The following is a 6,000-nucleotide window of genomic DNA, read 5'->3' on the forward strand; positions in this document are numbered from 1 at the left end:
GGAGCATGCTGCGACTCAGTCACTTACTAATTCAAGTACACTTTAGATGTTTGATCAACAGACATGCAAAGGAGAATCAACCAAGAAAAGAAATTCTAGATCTTGCAAAACTGAAAGACGCAACAAAAAACAGAGAGAATACTAGAGCACCAGTGGGATCTAATAAAACGAACTCCTTTGATAGCAAAATCGATGCTAGGAACAAAAGAAAGGAAAGATGACCAATGGTCTGATGATGACTTTTGCAGCAATTAAAACAAAAAAATACAAATAAAAACCACCAAGAGGAATTTTTTCTATTGAAATTATTGTTAACTGTCTTTTGACACTAATTTTTGGATGAAACTGGCAACATTGCAAATAATACGTAATATTTTTTAAACTTTTTATATATTTCTTTTGGAGTTTAGGAACTTTGGGAAAAATGTCACTACTTTGAAAAAAAAAATTAATCCCGACACAATGTCAGTACTATATTGTGTGATCTTTTTGCGATTTTTCAATATGCCTTTATTCAAGTCTTCGTCATCATAGAGCTTACTAAGAGTATCTGTTGTATATAAAGAGTCTAGAATTTAATTCTTTTGTTTATCATGAACACGTAATCATGGTTCAGAATGATAATGATTCAGATAATCTTTTTGGTTTAACAAAAAGTCCTCTACAGTTACTCTTAAGTTGTAACACGAAGACGATAGTCAGCAAAGAATTACCGAGCGTCTTTTCAGTAGTCTGTTAGCAAAGATAAGTGTAAATCACAATGAAAGAGCAGTGTATAATATGCCATAGTAATGTATAATTGTTTTAGTTGTATATAAAACTATTTTTAACCCTGATTTTTTTGTAATTTTACATCTGTATGACTTCTGGATTTCTTTGCAAGATCAATAATAGGACTTCTTCAATTGGTGGGAAATAATATAGGCTGTTCTTGCTTATAGTTCTCTTCCTGTAACTTTCCGTAGTTTTTATTAAACATATAAGAATATAGCTACTTACAGTCAACATGTTTCAATCAACATTTAAGAACTCAGTGTATACCATTTTTCACAGTAAAAACGTTGCACGCCACGATTTGTACAAAGTGACGTCACTTGTATTTAAAATTACCATTATAAAAACCACCGTTTTTTGTCAGTAATACGTGATAAAATGTTCCACTTTCTCCATTCAAATCAAAAGATAGAAAACGACCGGTTTCGCTTTCTACACTTTGCAAAGCATCTTCAGGTCCAACGGTACAAAGTAAATTAAACGCTGAACTTTGTACCCTTTGAACTGAAGATTCTTTGCAAAATGTAGAAAGCCAAACCGGTCGTTTTGGTAGTAAAATTAAATTGATTGTAAGTCTAATTTTATTTCTTTTACCCATTTGAAATGGACTCACACAAACAACACATTCATGATTTATTTTTTAAATTTTCAGTGATAATCATAAAAATATGAAGAAACCTAGTTGTTCTATTCATGATTTAGATGGCAATTTGTGTGCCATTTGTTCTTCTGCAGGTACTGAAAAACTTGTGAATATCACTTTGAAGAGCAAAAAAAAATTCAACGAGGTATCACTAAGTACGCAACCCGACATTTCGAATGAAGTTTTTGTTCATAATTCCCGCAGAAGCCGTTATACACATCCAAATAATATTCAAGCTTATAAGAGTAAAAAAAAAGATGAACAAAACACTTCTTCTAGTCCTCCGAAACAGAAGTTACGAAGGTCTTCGTCAACGGATTATACCAATATAAAGGATTTCAATATTAGTAATATCTTTAAATGAAAACATGTTAGGATATTTCGAAAGAAAAATACTAAGGCGCATCTATGGAGCGGTAAATGAAAATGGTGTCTGGAGAAGACGATACAACTTCGAACTCTATAGGATATACCAGGAACCAGATATCGTAAAACACATAAAGATAGGACGTCTGAGGTGGGTAGGCCATGTTATGCGGATGGAGCAAACCGACCCAGCTAGAAAAACGCTCCTTGATAGACCTATTGGTCAAAAAGGAAGAGGAAGACCCAGAACAAGATTTCTAGATAACATTGATGAAGACATGAGAAATATGGAAATACGTGCTTGGCGGAGGAAGGCGATGGATAGGGACGACTGGAAAAAAAATTCTTGGGGAGGCTAGGACCCACACAGGGTTGTAAAGCCAAAATGAATATCTTTGATTAGGAGGAAATGAAAACATCGGAGCAACAGATTGGGGGTGGTATTTTAAAGAAGGTTATTTACATCTCGTGCTCATGAAGAAGCCGCCTGCACCCGATGATTTTTTAAATATGATTTTTTGCCATGGCAAAAAAGGGTGCGGCCACGAAATTTGGGTTATACTACAATCCCGCTTGTTCTAGGTGCTCAGATGAAGATTGCAACAATAGTTCACCAGTTATAGAAGAAGACGAAGATGACATCGATCTCGATAAAAATGACTAAAAACTATTATTTATATTTGTATTTGTAAATTCGCATTTTTGTGTTAATAAATGTTTTGTACGTAATTCTACTTTTTTTTCTGTATATATATTGCAATGTTATTAAGGGTGGTTTTAAGGGTTAAAATATTATGATATTACATCCAAAAGCATAAAACAATCATTATTTAACTAATACAAACATAATGTTGACCATATTAAAGTTTAAAATGTTATTTTATAATTTTTTACAATTAAAGGTAGTTTTGACCCTTATAATACCAAAAGCGTACAACGACTCAATATAGAAAATGAACTAGATGGTAAAATGAGCCTAATGCTGGACGAAAAAATTGCCAGGTTTTACAATTTTGAGCTTCATTTTCTGGCCTACTTATACGTCATATTAATATGAATATCGTGTAACTGTGTTTCATATTTTATGGTTTAATAAATTAATATTATATAACAAATATGTAGTCTTAATATTGTTATGAGAAAGAACAAGATTTAATAAGAAATTGTTTTTAAACTTCCACCTGTCAATATTGTTTTTAAAATTGCTTACGACAGTAGAAATAACCTTTTACATACATTCATTTGTTCAACCGTCAAAACTCTTCGTTACGCTCATATAAAATCCAAAGGTTTTATGATAAACGATCTCATATTTTCATCGAAAATTTGCCTTTTCTACAACTTTTCCAAGTGACCGTTCATCCATCTTGGCGTCCACTTTTTCTCTCTGTTGGAGAACACAAGAATGATTCGCTGTTTTCTGTCTATTGGTTTCTTTTGTCTCTACTTACGTATACTCATCTGTTTTTTACAACTGAAAAAATCTCATCAATTATAGTCTTTGACATATCGCTGAGAAATATATAGTATATATGGATTGGGCAATAGAATTTTGGAGTCATTTAAGCAACGTACAGGGTGGATATTTTTATCACAATATTTTATATATCATACTATTATGGTTGACAAAGAAGAATTTACAACTAATGAAGTAGAGAGTGAAATTCAAGAACAAAGATCAAGGTATGTAGGAAAAATTATATAAAATATAAAAAAGAAAAAATTGGCAGGCAAACGAAGATTTCATTTAGCGCGGTTTAAAGAAAATCAGAAATGGCATGGAATACAGTCAAATTTAAATTAAGTTGCAAACCACTCCAAGAATAAATTTGTTCGTTGTAATATTACACCTATACATGTGTTCGAAAAAATGACTTTCAGTAAATTCTAATAAAACGAACTAGTTTCATTCACAACTAGAAGGAAACTAACAATTCAACATACGACCACGAATGGAACAACGAGCTATCGTTCTCGAAGGATATTAAGTAATGAGTTGTTCTTAAAAGAAAACTTACGTGAAATGTGCACCTTGAAAATATCGGCATTAGATAACCATCGGGAGGACGCGCATTTAAAAATCACAAGAGTGGGCGAGCGGCGGCACTTCATGTCGTAATCAGATAAACGTATAAACAAGTTTATAAACGTTAATATAAAGTTCTAAATAATCGTAAATTAAAAAGAATTAAATCAAATCTTTTATTGCAAAAAATACACATATAAAATATTCTACAACATAATAAAACTTATTTCTAAAAAAAAGTAATATTTTTCCTAATCTTTATCTTCCCCCACTTAAGTAAGCACACCATTTTAGCAAGTGTTAGTCTTTGTGCCATGCTCCCCTTGAATACAAAGTAGTTGCATATATTGCAATGTTGCTGTATGTCTATGGGGTTGATCGAATAACAAATGAAATAGTTTTATACCAAATGAAAAAGAGCAGAAAAATAATAAAAACAATTAAAATTCGAAAGTTACAATATTTCGACCATGTAATGAAACATTCAGAGAGGTATAATCTTCGACACCTCATAATAGATGCCGGAAAAAGAGGCCTATGCCGGAGAAGAACATTCTGGCTTCGAAATCTCCGAGAATAGGATCAAGAGACATCAACTAATATGTTTTGGCTTGCCATAAACATAGTTATTATTTACGTCAATATGATCGACAACGTTCTACAATCGGACAGGATACTAAAAGAAGAAGAGCCTACACCTTCATACGAGAAAGTCAAAAAAATTTCTGACGAAGAGCAGCAACGACCAAGAAATTTCTTTCTAGGGAACGAGGATGTGTTTTTTTTAATCATCGTAAAGCTAAGCGAGTAAGTAACTTATCCAAGGGTACAAGTTTTGCACGAAAAGTCTAAATACTTTGCATCTTCTTAAACCGTCGCAAGACCGATGGGTACACCTAACAATTATTGGAGCTGTGCAGCACCCTGCACCTTTCTCGAGGTGCCTATGTTGAAACTAAACCCAGCGTAACTTGACTGGAGGTAGTCGATAAACAATCATCAAGCCAAGCCGTAAGATAAAGTGGTGAAGGCTATAAGGTACTAAGGTGACAGTGTCGCAAATGGTTTCTTAGAGCACCCCATCGTAATAAGGTACTTCTTCTTCTTGTGCCCCTCCTATCGGAGATTGGAAATCATCAAGGCTATCCTGACCTTCTTTACAGCTGACCTAAAGAGTTCATTAGTGGTACAGCCAAACCAATCTCTCAAATTACGCAACCATGACATTCTTCTACGGCCTGGATTCCGTTTTCCTTCTATTTTTCCTTGCATTATATTTTGAAGTAATGCGTATTTATGTCCTCTCATCAGGTGATCCAAATATTCGATATTAAGGTACTCGTGAAACCAATATGGACAAACAAAAAAAAAAGAAAATGTTCAGGGCCAAAGCATTTTCGAGACCGAAAGGCCAGGAAACTCTAAAGCCAAAGCTATGGTTGTTACAACCAAAGACCGGGAATTGCTGAAAGGTAACGAACCACAAAGTCTGTCAAAGTAACAGAGTTGGAAGACGTTGATCTCATGACTGACGAAGATATTGATGCTTCAAAGCTATCTGTCATCTCTAAAATTAAAATAAGTAACCAGGTGAAACAAGGCCAAGTTTAAATACAAGACAAAATGTTGTAATCAAGGCCAATTTTATCAAAGTCGCTGAAAGTGCAAAAGAGATATTGTCAAAGTAATCAGAGGTCATGACAAAACAAAAACAAACTCAAAAGGCCAAAAGTCCAAAAAGGTCAAGGTCAGACGGAAGCACACTACTCGAAATCCAACAAAAACGGAAAAGGCCAAGAACCGAAAGTATGACTTTTAGCGAAGCTGGAAATGACGATTTACGAAGAGACCTTAAAGTCGAATCTATTCCAAATGAAATTAAGAAAGTCGCCAGGACACGTGAAGAGTCTCCATAAGCATCCTAACTCTAAAGTACTTCAGCTTCTTATCAACCAACCCAAAACACGGTTTAGGCTCAAGAAGACTAAGCTGTTCCAGCTTGTGTAATGTGTGAAGTTGTGCGAGGCTTAGTTAGTGTTGTGCATTGTTGCCACAACAAGGACGTGAGCAGTTAGTAAAAAGCAAAGTCAATGCTGTGCTGTGTAGCCCAGGCATTCCATATCAAAAAAAGCTAGAATGCATCAAGTGACATCTGGTTTACAAACAATCTTGGAAAAATTTGGTTAAAGAA

Source organism: Diabrotica undecimpunctata, chromosome 2 (genome assembly GCF_040954645.1).
Source record: "Diabrotica undecimpunctata isolate CICGRU chromosome 2, icDiaUnde3, whole genome shotgun sequence".
Classification (NCBI taxonomy): domain Eukaryota; kingdom Metazoa; phylum Arthropoda; class Insecta; order Coleoptera; family Chrysomelidae; genus Diabrotica; species Diabrotica undecimpunctata.